This window comes from Oryctolagus cuniculus, chromosome 17, assembly GCF_051225735.1.
Source record: "Oryctolagus cuniculus isolate XC-2025 breed Fujian yellow rabbit chromosome 17, ASM5122573v1, whole genome shotgun sequence".
Classification (NCBI taxonomy): Eukaryota; Metazoa; Chordata; class Mammalia; order Lagomorpha; family Leporidae; genus Oryctolagus; species Oryctolagus cuniculus.
Genome location: NC_142883.1, coordinates 22,197,456 through 22,212,762, shown reverse-complemented (window position 1 = coordinate 22,212,762; position 15,307 = coordinate 22,197,456). Strand labels below are relative to the sequence as shown.

Genomic DNA, 15,307 nt, shown 5'->3' with positions numbered 1-15,307 from the left:
CATAACAAACTGGTCCACACGCAGTGGCTTAAGGCAACAAGCATTTTGTACTGCAGGCTGATGGGGGCTCAGCTGGCGGCTCTGTGCTCTTGGGTAGGGTCTGCCACGTGGCTGAGGGCAGGTGACTGGAGCTGGGATGTCCACGCTGGCTGACTGCTTGTGTCCTGCACGGTGGGAGCAGCAGGCTGCCGGGGTGGCTGCCCCTCTCTCACTCTACACGTCCAGGGCTCCCCCTCTGGGTGATCTCAGCAGCAGAGTAGCTGCCTTCCCACATGGAAGCTTAGGGGTCCCCAAAGCACAAAAGTGGAAGCTGCCAGGTCTTCTTTTTGGGAAATATGTATGTATTTCTATTTGAAGACAGAAAGACAAGACAGAGAAAGAGGTCAGCAACAGCCAGTGTTGGGCCAGGCCAAAGGCGGGAGTCTGGAGCAGGCGCTCTGGTTCATCGGGAGCCATCTTTGGAGAATGGCTGCCACAGTTTGAGTCTCAAATTGCAAAGATTGCTCATCCATGTTCCAGATCCAAATATGCAGTGGACCTCTGGCCCCCTCTTCTTGGATAGCCCACCAAGCTGCTAGCCTCTTTCTCCGTCTGAGTCCCTCCTCTTCCTCCGCATCGCTTTCCAGCTAAGTGTTGGCGTCACCTCCACGCAGGAGTTCAAGCCTGCAATCCGGCCGTCATCCTTGGCCCCTCCCTCTCTCCAGTGCCACATGCCATTTCTTGAATATCTCTAGAATGACTTCTATCTACCTCCAATTGCTGACACCCTAATAACAGGTGGTGGCTGAGGTCAGTGCATGCTCTCCCTTGTGTAAACACCTGGGATGCATTCCATTTAGTCATATCGACACTCTGCCAATGAGAAGCCTGAGGCTGGCAGAGGGTGGATAACTTGCAAGCTCTCAGCCTATTCCATAGCTGGGAGGACTGGGGGCGGGCATCCACTTATCAGTTCAGCCGCAGCTCGAGATGCCTGCACCCCATTCCAGAGTTCAGTCCTGGCTTCGGCTTCTGACTCCAGCTTGCCGCTAATGCGTACCCTGGGAGGCAGCAGGTGATGGCTCAGGGACTTAGATCTTTGGAACCCACGTGGGGAACCTGGACTGAATTCCTAGAACCTAGCCTTGGCCTGGCCCAGTCATGGTTGTTGCAGGCATTTGGGGAGTGAGCCAATAGTTGGGAGCTTGCTCACTCTGTCTCTCAAATAAATAAATAAGCAAATAAATATTTTAAAAAGTTAGAAAAGATAGTAGGGGATCTAAGCCCTCACCTGCTGCCTCCCAGGGTGTGCATTAGCAGAAAGCTGGTGCAGCAGCAGAGCAGGGGGTCAGCATTGTGGTGTAGCATGTAAGGCCATAACCTGCAATGTGCTGGTTCAAGCCCAGCTGCTCCATTTCTCTCTGCTAATGGCCTGGGAAAAGCAGCAGAGGATGGCCTAAGTGCTTGGCCCCCAAGTGAGAGACCTGGAAGAAGCTCCTGGCTCCTGGCTTCAGCCTGGCTCAGCTCTAGCCATTGAGGCCATCTGGGGAGTGAACCAGCAGATGGAAGATCTCTCTCTCTCTCTCTCTCTGACTTTCAAACAAATAAATCTTTTTTTTTTTTTTTTTTTGACAGGCAGAGTGGGCAGTGAGAGAGAGAGAGACAGAGAGAAAGGTCTTCCTTTGCCGTTGGTTCACCCTCCAATGGCTGCCGTGGCCAGCGCGCTGCGGCCAGCGCATCACGCTGATCCGATGGCAGGAGCCAGGTACTTATCCTGGTCTCCCATGGGGTGCAGGGCCCAAGCACCTGGGCCATCCTCCACTGCCTTCCTGGCCACAGCAGAGAGCTGGCCTGGAAGAAGGGCAACCGGGACAGAATCCGGCGCCCCGACCGGGACTAGAACCTGGTGTGCCGGCGCCGCAAGGCGGAGGATTAGCCTAGTGAGCCGCGGCGCCGGCCCAAATAAATAAATCTTTAAAAAAGCAGCCGCTGAGCGGGTGCTTGAAGGCAAGTGCTCTGGTATGGGATGTGGGCATCTCCAGCAGCATACTCACGCTGCACCACGGCGCCTGTGGGGAACTTGCTTTTTCTCTGCCACAATGACAAGAACTTGCTCCTGAGTCAGGGCTGCTGGAGTGCTTGCGGTGTGAAGGACAGTTCCAGACGATGCAGGCGGATCCTGCGCCCCCGTGACTTCTGGACGTTTTCTTGGACGTCGTGTATGCAGGATCTATTTATAACTCTCTGAGCCCAGAATCTACTGCCATCAGCCCTCCCTCGGGAGCAGAGGACTGGTGTCCTTGTGGTTCACTTTACCGTGAAGATGTAGTGGTCTGAGCCCCATTGCTGAGGAGGGAGAATCTCCTGTTGAATTCCCCTTGTGAGGAGGTTCTGGGGTGTTTCCCAGACAAAGGCTCCGGTGCACCGAGCCAGGCGATGCCATCAGAGCCAAGACTTGCTTCAGTTCCGTTTGTCTCTCCATGTCCCCTGCCTTCGCTTAGTTTTGACATGAAAATTTCTTTTTTTGTTTCTTTTTTTAAGATGTACTTATTTATTTGCAAGGCAGAATTGAGAGGGAGAGAAAGAAACAAGGAGAAAATCTCTCATCTTCTCCTCAAGTGGCTACAACAGCCAGGGCTGGGCTAGGCTGAAGCCAGGAGCCTGGAGCTCCATCCAGGTCTCCCACGTGGACGCAGAGGCCCAAACACTTGGGCCATTTGCTGCTGCACATTAGAACGGAGCTGGATCAGAAGTGGAGCAGGCGGGACTCAAACTGGTGTCCATATGGGATGCTGGTGTTGTAGGCACCACAATGCCGGCCCCTGTCATGAAAATGTCTTTGTTTTAGCTGCTCATCAAAGCACTTAAAATTTAAGCACCTGGCTCTTGGCTTCAACCTGGCTCAGCCCTGACTGTTGTGGCCATTTGAGGAGTGAACCAGCAGATGGAAGATCTTTTTGTCTCTCTCTGCCACTCTGACTTCCACGTGAATGCCCCCCCCCCATATATACAGACACACACACACATATAATATATACACTTCTATCCAGAATTCTCAGTTGTTTTTAGGGAGATGGTCTTCCAGGTACTTAGTTTGAATAAAGGAAAGCAGAAACATAAAGTGTTTCTGCACTGTTGTCTTTTCCAGGAATACAACTATGGTGTAAATTGTTTGGTATTATACACCATGTTTTAAAAGATTTATTTATTTATTTGAAAGTCAGAGTTACACAGAGGTGGGGGGGGGTCTTTCATCTGCTGGTTCACTCCCTAGTTGGCCACAATAGCCTTAGCTGTGTCGATCTGAAGCCAGGAGCCAGGAGCTTCTTCTGGTCTACCACATGGATGCAGGGGCCCAAGGTCTTGGGCCATCTTCTACTAATTTCCCAGGCCACAGCAGAGAGCTGGATCAGAAGTAGCACAGCTGGGACTCGAACCAGCGCCCATATGGGATGCCAATACTGCAGGCGGCGGCTTTATCCACTATGCCAGAGCACCGGCCCCGTTATATACCATTTTGGAAAATCACAACACCAATAGCAATGTTGTCCAATAGAACACTTTTAGGTCAGTCTGCATTTGTCCCTGTCATATTCTTAGTGATTCTATGTATTGGATGCAAGAGTCCACCTTCCTTATTCTATCTTCCAGGATACCGGTGCCTCAGAATTTGCATTTTGAAATGCCTTCTTCTTTTCCTTTCTTTTTTTAAATATTTATTTTTTAATTTACTTGAAAGGCAGAGTTACAGAGGGAGGAGGAGGAGGAGAGAAAGATCTTTCATCTGCTGGTTTACTCCCCAAATGGCTCCAACCACTGGGGCTGGGCCAGGGCAAAGCCAGGAGTCAGGAGCTGCTTCTGGGTCTCCCATAGGGGTGCAGGGGCCCAGGACCTGGGCCTTCCTCCGCTTCTAATGCAGGCACATTATTAGGGAGCTGGATTGAAAGTGGAGCAGCTGGGTCTTGAACCAGCACCCATATGGGATGCCAACATCACAGGTGACAGCTTTACCTGGTACTTAGAGCATGATGTTTTTTTTTTTAATAGTCACCTGATAATTCACGTTTTTGTGCATTTTTTTAAAAAAGAATTATTTATTTGAAAAAGTCACACAGAGGGAGGGACAGAGAGATCTTCCATCTGCTGGTTCATTCCCCAGAGTGTCACAATGGACAGGGCTGGATCAGGCTGAAACCAGGAGTGTGCAGCTCTATCTGGCTCTCCCATATGGGTGGCAGGGACCCAAGTACCTGGGCCCACTTCCACTGTTTTCTTCCACTGTTTTCCCAGGCTTACTAGCAAGGAGCTGAATGGGAGGCAGAGAAGCCAGGACTAAAACTAGTGCTCACTTGGGATGTTGGTGTCACAGGCAGCAGCTTAACACACTGTGCCACAAGCCAGCCGCTGGTACTCTGATTTTTTTTTTTTTTTTTTTTGACAGGCAGAGTGGACAGTGAGAGAGAGAGACAGAGAGAAAGGTCTTCCTTTTCCATTGGTTTACCCTCCAATGGCCGCTACTGCCGGCGCGCCGCAGCTGGCACACCGCGCTGATCCGAAGGCAGGAGCCAGGTGCTTCTCCTGGTCTCCCATGGGGTGCAGGGCCCAAGCACCTGGGCCATCCTCCACTGCACTCCCTGGCCACAGCAGAGAGTGGCCTGGAAGAGGGGCAACCGGGACAGAATCCGGCGCCCCGACTGGGACTAGAAACTGGGGTGCCGGCACTGCAGGCGGAGGATTAGTCTATTGAGCCGCGGTGCCAGTCGGTACTCTGCTTTTCAAATAAATAAATAAATCTGAGAAAGAGGAAAGAGGGAGAGAGAGAGAGAGAGAGAGAGAGAGAGAGAGAGAGAGAGAGAGGAAGACGGGGCATTGGGTTTGGGAGTCACTAACACAGATATGAGACACTTCCACTACTCTGTAGGTATGTCACTTTGAGTAAGACAGCTCACCTTGCTGTGTCTTGGTTTGTTCATCTAAAAAACGGGAGAATAACCTACTGCAGAAAGTCATTGTGAGGATTCCATGAGTTACAGCATGTGAGCCTATGCCCGTCTCTAGTACGGTCAACGTGAGTGACAGGTCCTTATGCTCACTTCTTTGACCGAATTTATCGCCTCTGCCCCAAGTTCTAGCTCTAATGACACGGAAATGCTTTCAGTTCTAGGAACATGTCATGCTTCTTCTTGCTTTGCATTTACTCTCTCTGGAACACTTCCTTCCTGACTGGGTGATGGCTTGCCTTAGTCTTTCTTTCTGTCTTTCTTTCTTTCTTTCTTTCTTTCTTTCTTTCTTTCTTTCTTTCTCTCTCTCTCTCTCTCTCTCTCTCTCTCTCTCTTTCTCTCTTTCTTTCTCTCTTTCTTTTAAGATTTATTTTATTTATTTGAAAGACAGAGTTACAGAGAGAGGTAGAGACAGACAGAGAGAGGTCTTCCATCTGCTGCTTCACTCCCCAGATGGCCACAACGGCCAGAGCTGCACTGATCCAAAGCCAGGAGCCAGGAGCTTCTTCTGGGTCTCCCACGTGGGTACAGGGACAAGGACTTGGGCCATCTTCTACTGCTTTCCCAGGGCATAGCAGAGAGCTGGATTGGAAGAGGAACAGCTGGGACTAGAACTGGTGTCCATATGGGTTGTCGGCGGTTTAGGTCAGGGCTTTAACCTCTGTGCCCCAGCGCAGGCCCCCTTAGTCACTTTCTTTATGAAGCCAAGTCTGGGTGAGATGTCTCTGTATTTACCCTAGCGGCTGTCCCCATCACCGAGCTTACTTTAGCGACTGTGGGCAAGGAATACCCTCTGAGGAGAAGACACGTGAGCTAAGACTGAAGAAGGAAGAAGAGGAAGAACAGAGCCAGTATAAAGGCCCTACCGTGGGGACTCTTCTGTCTCTCTCTCTCTCTCTCTTTTTAATTTTTATTTTATTCGTTTGAAAGGCAGAGTTACAAATAGGTGGAGAGAGAGAGAGAGGTGTTTTCCATCCACTGGTTCACTCCCCAAATCGCCACAATGACCTGGGCTGGGCAAAGCCAAAGCCAAGAGCCAGGAGCTTCTTCCAGGTCTCCCATGTAGGTGCAGGGGCCCAAGCACTTGGGCCATCCTCAGCTGCTTTCCCAGGCACAATAGCAGGGAGATGGATCGGAAGTGGAGCAGCTGGGACTTGAACCACCGGTACCCAAATGGGATGCCAGCGCTGCAGGCCAGGGCTTTAACCTGCCGTGCCACAGCACCAGCCCCTCTGGTCTCCTGCAGTGCTGGAAAGCAGGTCCACATAGCTGAGTGACCTGTGAGGGAATAGACAGATGAGGCTGAAGAGCAGGGAGACTCTATTAAGGAGTTTAGATCACCACCTCCCTGGCTGTCATCCCACCTGCAGCCACCCAGGATACAGACACCTGAACGTCGCGACCTTTGCATGCACTGGTCTCTATGCCCGAAATGTGTTCCTTGCCTTCTCTAGTTACCAGAAAAATCCCGCTCGTCCTTCAAGGCCCAGTTCAACATCATTTATGAAACCTTCTCTCATTCCGTAGCAAGAATTAATCACTTCCTTGTCTGCCACCCCACGGCACGTGTGTCCCCATGGGGTGAATCACAGGCTGACTTGTATCTCAGCTGGCTGTTTACATGCCAATCTGCCCACCAACACACACTGAGTTTCCTGGGGGTAGAGGCTCTGAGTCACTTCTGTATCTTTCTCCTGGTGACACCTCCAGTGCCTGGCCCACAGCAGGTAAGCAATGTGACATTTACTTGACTAGTGGGTGGTGCCCAGCACTGCTCACGGCGGAACAGAAGTAAAATAGAAATAACAACCACTTATGGCATATCACGTGTTTCCCCATTCATTACTTGATTTGAGCCTTCCAACACCCCCATGATACTGCAGGCATTTTAGACCCATTTTAGAGGTAGGGGAGTTGAAGCCCGAGGGCACACAGCTAGTCAGTCGTGAGAACCAGATCCCAACCCCGTCCCTGTACTTTGGATTCAGCGCTAGGAATGGAGGGAGCATGTGGAGGTTGGAAGTCAGTGGTGTTGGCTGTCGCAGGAAAGTGGGTGCCTAGGGGAGAGATCGTTAGCTCAGAGCAGCTCCGCCAACGGAGGGCACAGGATTCCTCTCCCTGGCCCAAGCAGCTGGAGTCTGCATCACCATCCCCCAGCCATGGAAGCCAGGAACCTCTGGCCCGCCAGAGAGAAGACACCGGGGTTCGGGTCCGATGGCCCAGATGACGTAAACGGTGTTAGCCAGAGCCCGCCCCTCTGTTGCTGTGACAACCGGAGCTTGACCACTTGGGCCCTTCCAAGGTTGAGTGAAGCGCGTACTTCGTTAATTCGAGATGAGGGAAGGACATTTGGGGGGGAGGAGGTGTGTGTGCCATGGAATAAACACGAAAAAGAAGTAAATTCAAGAAAGACTTTAGTTCAGGGGCTCTCCCCCTCAGCAACACGTTAGAATCACGCCCGCAAGTCTACAAGCCCCGATGCCTACGCTGCATCCAGAACAATCAATCAGGCTCTCTGGGGGGTGGGACCCAGGCACTACTAGGTAGGTAAAGCCTTCCAGGTTTTCCCGCTTATAGACAAATTGCAAACGAGCCTTTTAGCTGCTTAGCGGAATTTTTGCGACCTTCCCAAGATGGCGGCCAGGTCAACCACTTCCGCCTTTACGTGCTCCGAAAGGGGGCGGGCTTTATAGCTGCGCACGCGCCTGGCGTCTCTTCGCTCACTGCTCCCTCCTCCTTTTTCCCCCGCCTCCATTTTGTTCGCGGACGCTGGGGACGGTGGGAGCATATCCATTTCCGGGTTGGCAAAAGGGGCGGCGGCGGCGGTGAGAAAGAGCTTGCCGAGGGGCGAGCGGGACAGGACGAAGCCGGAGCGGAGGGGGCAGAGGATTCGCTCCTGGAGCGGCTGCGACCAGGCTGCAAAGAGGCTAGGACGGCTGGATCCGTCGCTGAGGTGACCTGCGGACCTGAGTGGGAGGGAGCGCCGGGGGACGGGGCTTGGAGGCGGGGTTTGAGGGGAGCGGGGGGCGTTGGAGGAGGGGCCTGAGCGGGAGCGGGGTCTCGGGGGCGGGGGGCTGGGTCCGCAGAGCCCGGAGGAGAGGGGGCGTGGGGGGTGTTCAGGAGGGAGGAGTGGTCGGGGACTGGTGTGGGCGAGGGCGGACTGTGAAGAGGAGGCAGGTTTTGAGACAGGAAGTGAGGGATCCTGGAGGGCTGGGTGAGGTGAGTAGGACGGCGCCGCGGCGTGAGGGACGCGCTAACCGTGCGCAGCGGGACCGGTGGGGAGCGGGTCGGGAGCCGGACGCTGTGGGAGAGGGAGGTCGGTGTGACATTCTGAGCGCTGAACTGGGTGAACAGCCGAGCTTGGGAGCATGACTCGAGAAGCCGCTTGCACCGGAGGGGGTCGTGATCAGGAGCCCTTGGGTGAGCGGCAATCGGCCTTGAATCGAAGGTTGTGCTGAGGAGTGTTGCGATGGCATGGAGCGCCCGGAGTGGCGGGCTGATGGTGGAGTGAGGTGAGGGGACGGAGAGTGCGCGCGTGTGGCTGAGTGATCCAGAAGGAAGATTCGTACGAGAGAGCATTGGCGTGAGAAGCTGGAAGGCGCTGCTGTGGCCTGGAATGCATACTTTTAAAAGGACTTGCATAATCTGCTTTGGGCTGTCCCAGGGCTCCCCACTTTCTGGTGTGCTGTTATTTTTGCGTTACTGTTTTGGTTTCTAAATGACTGATTTTTTTTTGCCTTTTTTTTTTTTTTTCCCTCCCTGCCTTTAAAAACCAGAGGAGAACCTCAGGGGATCAGGACTGTGCTGGCCCACCTATAAATTTACTAAGTAACTTTCAGGCAAATCATTAAACTCTCCGCCTCCCCCCCCCCCCTTTGAAATATAGGTCTGGTCCATCCCTGCCTTTAAAAGATTGTGTTAACCAAATGAGATCTTTGAAGTGGTTGCAGAGAAGTGTTCCCCAGAACCAGATTGAGGTACCCATGTGCAGATGCGTGTTTCTCAGTTTCTTCTGCTAAGCTGTGCTGCATTATTTTGTGTGTGCCATGGAGGAGTTTCCCTTTTTTTTTTTAAAGATTTATTTTATTTTATTTGAAAGAGAGGAAGAGACAGAGCTTTCATCTGCTGGTTCACTTTCCAAGTGGCCACAGTGGCCAGAACTGGGCTGATCCAAAGCCAGGAGCCAAGAGCTGCTTCTGGGTCTTCCACATGGATGCAGGGGCCCAAGCACTTGGGTCAACTTCTCTTGCTTTCTCAGCTGGGTTGGAAGTGGAGCAACGGAGGCTCAAACTGGCACCCATATGGGATGCTGGCACTGCGGGCAATGGCTTTACCCGCCACACCCTAGTGCTGGCCCTAGGAGCCTGGAGTTTCATTCAGGTCTCTCATGTGGGTAGCAGGGGTCCAAACATTTGGGCCATCTTCACTGCTTTTTCCAGGCCAGTAGCAGGGAGCTGGATTGGAAGTGGAGTAGACAGGACATGAACTGACACTCCCAACGGGATGCTGGCATCGCAGGCAGTAGGTTTACTTGCTGTGCCACAACACTAGCCTTGAGGAGTTGGTTTTTAGTTGATGCATATTTAATTTTCTAGCTGTTATTAATGTGAACTTTCAGTAAATAACTTCATAATTGTGTTATGTTGTATAATCTACCATTAAGCTGAAGATGAGGAAGTTAGAGTTGGGGAATGAATGAGGTGAGTTGATGGAAAATTTGGTAGAAGGCAGGGTTTTTAAAATTTTTTTTAAAGATTTCTTTATTTATTGAAAGGCAGAGAGTTATATATATATATAGAGAAGGCATCTGTCTCCCAGCTCACTCCCCAAGTGGCGGCAACGGCCAGAGCTGTGCCGATCCAAAGCCAGGAGCCAGGAACTTCCTCTGGGTCTCCCATGAGGGTGCAGGGGCCCAAGGACCCGGGCCATCCTCTGGTGTCTTACCAAGGAAGGCAGGGTTTTATTTTCTGGCCACCTGAGTATTTTTTTTTTTTTTTAAAGATTTAGTTAATTGAAAGGCAGAGTTACAGAGAGGGGAAGAGAGAGAGAGAGAGAGATTGATCAGTTGATCAGTCTTCCAATCTGCTGGTTCATTTCCCAAATGGCCACAACAGCCAGGGCTGGGTCAGGCTGAAGCCAGGAGCTTCTTTCAGGTCTCCCACACGAGTTCACTTCCCCAGTTGCTGGCAACAGCCAGGGTTGGGCCAGGCCGAAGTCAGGAGTCCAGAACTCCATCTGGATCTCCCACCTAGGTGGTAGGGACCCAATTGCTGAGCCATCATGTGCTTCCCAGAGTGGGTTAGCAGGGAGCTGGATCAGAAGTAGAGCTGTTGGGACTCTTAACTGACACTTTAATAGGGGTTGCAGGTGCATCCGAAGTGTTGGCTTATCTTGCTGCACTAGTTGCCACCCCTTCCTTATGATTAACCCTTTGAAATTCTGACTCTTAACTTCTTTTGGGGCATAATACTCTTAACAGTTTGCCCATAGATGAACTTTTTTTTTTTTATCTCAGAAGAAGTATTCCTGAAAGTCTTGGCATTTCTGAAGTCTGACGTGGATTTGCTAAAGAAGGGGCAGTTTCTGATCTGCCTCACTTGATATCAAGAGTAGTGTTTACCCTTGTTGGTACTGATTAGTTACGTGATGTCAGCACAAAGGTGAAATGCAAGAGAGGGTAGAAGGTGTCGAGAACCGTGGGGTTTTTATGTGTAAGAAGGGAAGGGAGAAGAGTCTGTTCTTTAGAAGGTGGAGTTACTGAACTTTTCCTCTTGGGCTCTGTGGGAGAGTACCTTGTGCGCTTGATTGTGTCTTCCTGTTGCTTTGAATTAATTCTAGAAATCAGGACTGTTAGTCTTTATACTAACCCCAGGAAGAGCTGCAGATTACAAAGTATATGCAGTTAGTTAGTTAGGGAGTAAAAACCTGCCTAATATTCTACTGGTACTTCAATCTGTAGTGTACCTTTTTTTTTTTTTTTTTGGATAAGTTAGTGAGAGAGACAGAAAGAAAGGTCTTCTTTCCGTTGGTTCACCCCACAGATGGCCGCTGTGGCCGGCGCTGCGCCGATCCGAGGCCAGGAGCCAGGTGCTTCTTCCTAGTGAGAGAGACAGAAAGAAAGGTCTTCTTTCCGTTGGTTCACCCCACAGATGGCCGCTGTGGCCGGCGCTGCGCCGATCCGAGGCCAGGAGCCAGGTGCTTCTTCCTGGTCTCCCATGTGGGTGCAGGGCCCAAGTACTTGGGCCATCCTCCACTGCCTTCCCGGGCCACAGCAGAGAGCTGGACTGGAAGAGGAGCAACCGGGACTAGAACCCGGCACCCATATGGGATGCTGGCACTGCAGGCAGAGGATTAACTAAGTGAGCCACGGCGCCGGCCCCTTTGGTTTGTTGTTAAAAGGGTTTTGAAATAACTTATGGGGCAGGTTTTTGGTATAGCCTGCTTCTGTAACATAATGATTTTCAATTTTTCCTGTCCTGTCACATTTTTCCATTGCTCTGCTTGAGCCAGTTTTAAGTGGAAAATGGCAAATTGCACATTTTTTTCCTGTCCTTTTTAGTATGGTGGACATCTTGTCTGTGGCGCAGTTTGATATCAATAAATTGAAAGGACTCTTGACTGCCTCAGATGTGGAGGGTGACAGAAGCTGAGCTGGGTTTCCTGGGCCAGAGAATGGACTCTGTCAAAGCAAAGAATAGTTGCAGAGGCACAAATTGGGACCTTGAAGCTGTGACTAACATTTTGGCAACATGCATCCCTTTGCCAAATAACTTCTTTTCTTCTTGAGTGTGATTGTTGATCTCCTTCTCAAAGTAGGCTCTTGTTGCTACTGTTCTCACACAACTCCCAAGCAGAAGTTGGCAGAGTTCCGGTTGACTGACTGTCTCTGAGGGATATGCCCTGGATTAGAGTGGATGGGGCGTTCCATGTCAAAACGAGGTTCATTGGCAGATGCCGAGAGCTGCTCTGCAAAGAAATAGAGGCTGTACTTTACTGAATGTCCTTGTAATTCTTTATTTTTCTTCTAAATTTAAATCTGCTTCATACTCATCTGGTGATTAAAAGCAAAATCGTTGCCTTTGCCTGGCTTTGTGAGTCTAGGGCACTGAGGAAGAAACAGTATTTCCTCCTTTCTTTCCCCTACTCTTACTCCCATGCCTTTGAGCCTGAGGACCCACAGGCTAAATTTAGGGAGCAGTTTTTTCCTTTTCCCTCCCTACCCCCAAGATTTATTTGAAAGGTAGAATGACAGGAAAATGGGGAGAGAGAGAGAGAGAGAGGAGGGAGAAAGGGAGGGGGGGGGAAGGAAGGGAGGAGAGGAGAGAGAGACATATATATACCAGCTGTTGGTTCACTCTCCAGATAGCTGCAGCAGCGAGGGCTGGGCCAGTCCAAAGCCAGAAACTCCAGTTTAGTCTCCCCAGTGGGTAGCAAGTGCCCAAGTACTTGGGCCATCTTCCACTGCCTTCCCTGGGGGAAATTGGTAGGAAGTTGGATCAGAAACAGAGCAGCCAAGACTTGAACAGGTGCGCTGATAAGGTATGTTGGTGGCTTAATCTACATGCTTCACTATCAGCCCCTAAGGAGCATGTCTTTTTTTTTTTTTTTTTTTTTTTTTTTTGTCAGGCAGAGTGGACAGTGAGAGAGAGAGAGAGAGAAAGGTCTTCCTTTGCCTCTGGTTCACCCTCCAATGGCCGCCGTGGCCGGCGCGCTGCGGCCGGTGCACCGCGCTGATCCGATGGCAGGAGCCAGGAGCCAAGTGCTTTTCCTGGTCTCCCATGGGGTGCAGGGCCCAAGCACTTGGGCCATCCTCCACTGCACTCCCTGGCCACAGCAGAGAGCTGGCCTGGAGGAGGGCAACCGGGACAGAATCCGGCGCCCCGACCGGGGCTAGAACCCGGTGTGCTGGCACTGCAAGGCGGAGGATTAGCCTAGTGAGCCGCGGCGCCGGCCTTCTTCCTTTTTTTTTTTTTTTTTTTATTGTATTTTTTTTTTTTTTTTTTTTTGACAGGCAGAGTGGACAGTGAGAGAGAGAGACAGAGAGAAAGGTCTTCCTTTGCCGTTGGTTCACCCTCCAATGGCCGCCGCTGCAGCCGGCGCACCGCGCTGATCCGATGGCAGGAGCCAGGATCCAGGTGCTTTTCCTGGTCTCCCATGGGGTGCAGGGCCCAAGCACCTGGGCCATCCTCCACTGCACTCCCTGGCCATAGCAGAGAGCTGGCCTGGAAGAGGGGCAACCGGGACAGAATCCGGCGCCCTGACCGGGACTAGAACCCGGTGTGCCGGCGCCGCAAGGTGGAGGATTAGCCTAGTGAGCCACGGCGCCGGCTTTTTTTTTTTTTTTTTTAATAAAGATTTATTTAGGCTGGTGCCGCGGCTCACTAGGCTAATCCTCTGCCTTGCAGTGCCAGCACAACGGGTTCTAGCCCCGGTCGGGGCGCCGGATTCTGTCCCGGTTGCCCCTCTTCCAGGCCAGCTCTCTGCTGTGGCCAGGGAGTGCAGTGGAGGATGGCCCAGGTGCTTGGGCCCTGCACCCGCTTGGGAGATCAGGAGGAGCACCTGGCTCCTGGCTTCGGATCAGCGTGGTGCGCCCGCTGCAGCGGCCATTGGAGGGTGAACCAACGGTAAAGGAAGACCTTTCTCCCTGTCTCTCTCTCTCACTGTCCACTCTGCCTGTCAAAAAAAAAAAAAAAAAAAAAAGATTTATTTATTTATTTGAAAGAGTTACAGAGAGGAGGAGAGACAGGAAATCTTCCATCTGCTGGTTCACTCCCCAAATGGTCGCAAGGACTAGGGCTGGGCCAGGCCAAAGCCAGGAGCCAGGAGCTTTTTCCAGGTCTCCCACATGGGTGACAGTGGCCCAGGGACTTGGGCCATCTGCTGCTGTTTTGCCAGGACTCACACCAGCCCCATATGGGATGCTGGTGCTGTAGGTGGTGGATTAACCTGCTGTGCCCACAGTGCCTGCCCCTATGGAGTATTTCTTGATACTGTCTTTGGATAGGCATTTTAAAATGCTGAAAAGAAGTTTTTTGGGAAAAATGAAATTAGAAGAAAAGGTGATAGGCTTGCTAATGTCTCTGGCAGTCTTAAGTCTCTTCAGCTTTTGGCTTAGCAAACAGAAAGAGCCTGTGAAGGCATATGAGTTACTGAGAATGGGAGACAGGAATTGGCTCTTAGCTTGCCTCTTAGGCTTGGCAAAATCAGTTTACAATGGCTGTCTGACAGTACATTCCACTTAGTAAATACCCTTTTGTTTTACAGGGGGTAAAAACTGAAGATAACCTTGTCTCTGATAGGTCTTGAAATGGATTATGAAGATCATTATGACAGTGGCCTTTGTTGGAGATCACCCCAAAATGAAACCTCTTGCTAGTGGCCCTGGATTCATCTTCTCCTACCACTAATAATTTATAGCATTTGGTTCCCGATATGTGGATTTGAGAACCTAGCAGTTTCAGGTTCAGAGGGTTTGACTCTCATTCAGCACTTTGTTTTTGGAAACAAATGTAATTGTTGTCTTTAATTTGGTCTCAGGATTTTCTTTTCTGAAGAATGGAAAGTCTGGTAAATCTGTATATGTAGGGGCCAGCGCTGTGGCTCAGTGGGTTAATGCCCTGGCCTGAAGCGCTGGCATTCCATATGGGCGCTGGTTTTAGTCCCAGCTGCTCCTCTTCCAGTCCAGCTCTTGGATAGCAGTAAAAGATGGCCCAAGCCCTTGGGCCCCTGCACCTGCGTGGAAGACCCAGAGGAAGCTCCTGGTTCCTGGCTTCGGATCGGTGCAGCTGCAGCCGTTGCAGCCATCTGGGGAGTGAACCAGCGGATGGAAGACCCCTCTCTCTGCCTCTACCTCTCTCTGTAATTCTTTCAAATAAATAAAATAAAACTAAAAAAAAATTGTATATGTAAGGATTTCCTACCTCTTACAATCAGTTTTCAAAAGAACACTAAACTTGGGGCCATCACCTGTGACATTAGCATCTCATATGGGCGCTGGTTCGTGTCCCCTGTGCTCCACTTCTGATCCAGCTCCCTGCTAATGTGCTTGGGAAAGCAGCAAAAGATGGCCCAAGTCTTTTGGTTCCTGATGAAGCTCTTGGCTCCTGGCTTTAGCCTGGCCCAGCCCTGGCCTTTGTGGCCATTTGGGAAGTGAACCAGTAGATAGAAGATCTCTCTTTCCCCTCTCTCTGTAACTCTGAGTTTCAAATAAAATAAATAAATCCTAAAAATAACAAAAACAAAAAAGTAACTGTTTTAGACATTTATTTATTTAAAAGTTAAGAGTTACAGAGAAAGGGAGAGACAGAGGTCTTTCCATCTGCTGGTTC

General features: G+C 50.9%; 1 protein-coding gene across 6 annotated transcripts in view; it reads left to right on the top strand.

Annotated features, from left to right (window-relative positions):
• Positions 1–7,726: 7,726 nt before the first annotated feature.
• The window catches only part of WIPF2 (WAS/WASL interacting protein family member 2), a 57,664-nt gene continuing 50,083 nt past the window's right edge, over positions 7,727–15,307 (top strand). The window contains exon 1 of one of the 6 annotated variants that reach the window (XM_008271434.5): positions 7,727–7,932. The gene's annotated coding sequence lies outside the window, so the exon portion shown is untranslated. The other 5 variants (XM_089318035.1, XM_089318037.1, XM_070060740.2 and 2 more) reach the window with 5 other exon arrangements.